Genomic DNA, 908 nt, shown 5'->3' on the forward strand with positions numbered 1-908 from the left:
CTGCCTATTTCTCTACTATATGGAAATAAAAATGCATTTTTCTAAAATCGCTTGTAAGGAATGTAAAACATTAATGACGACGACAGTAGCGCTGGGGTAAAGTCCAGGCTGTGGTCCTGAGCTGCCACATGGTAACAGAGGGACATTGACAGGCACCTGCCGGCGGCACAGATGCTTCTATGAATGAAACCCGAGCTTACGTCACAGAAAGCATCATCAGAGGGACGGGGGAACGTCATAAGACGTATTGCGTCATCTAACCGCGACCAACGCGTTGCCGCTTCAAAGAAAATGAAAAACGGCAATAGTCAGAGACTTTACAAAGCAAAGTGAGGCGTGTCGGAGAGAGCGGCAGCGGGGCAAATGGCAAGAATGTGGAGGCGGGTCGGGAGGAACCGGCGTTTATATATAGACCGGGCTGTGACATCATCAGGGCCCGACGGCAGTGAGGGGCGAGGCCGTGAGAGGAAGCTGAGCTGGAGAAACAGAGAAGGTGGGAAAACTCGTGTGTGTGTGTGAAAACCCAGGGGAAAGGGAGTAAACTCTGAGGGAGAGGGCACTGGAGGTGAGAGATAGAGGGAGAATGTGAGAAAACAAGGGAAGATAGAGAGAAAGAGAATAGTCTTGGTGGATGGGGGTGGGGGATGGAGAGAGATTGGGATGTGGTGAGGATATTTTGGGGGGGAGAGGGAGAGGGACGGTGGGCAGGAAAGCTAAGGAGGGGGGAGTGAGGGAGAAGTGGGCAGGAAATCCGGGGATGGGGGGTTGGAGAGATGGAGGGGAAGAAATCCAAAGAGGGGGGGAGAAAGAGAGAGAGAGAGATGTCGAAGAAACCAGGAGTGGGGTCGGAGGGAGAGAGAGATGTCGAGGAAACCAGGAGTGGGGGCGGAGGGAGAGGGAGATATGTC

The 908-nt window shown here is 53.1% G+C and overlaps 1 protein-coding gene across 4 annotated transcripts in view; it reads left to right on the top strand.

Annotated features, from left to right (window-relative positions):
* The first annotated feature begins 261 nt into the window (after positions 1 to 261).
* zfand2a (zinc finger, AN1-type domain 2A) overlaps positions 262 to 908 on the top strand; it is a 50,353-nt gene continuing 49,706 nt past the window's right edge. For 2 of the 4 annotated variants that reach the window (XM_048609433.1, XM_048609432.1), the window contains exon 1: positions 263 to 493. The gene's annotated coding sequence lies outside the window, so the exon portion shown is untranslated. Of the gene's footprint in view, positions 494 to 544; positions 566 to 908 lie in introns of those variants that run through there. The other 2 variants (XM_048609435.1, XM_048609434.1) reach the window with 2 other exon arrangements.

The sequence above is a fragment of the Rhincodon typus genome, chromosome 21, assembly GCF_021869965.1.
Source record: "Rhincodon typus isolate 14 chromosome 21, sRhiTyp1.1, whole genome shotgun sequence".
NCBI lineage: Eukaryota > Metazoa > Chordata > Chondrichthyes > Orectolobiformes > Rhincodontidae > Rhincodon > Rhincodon typus.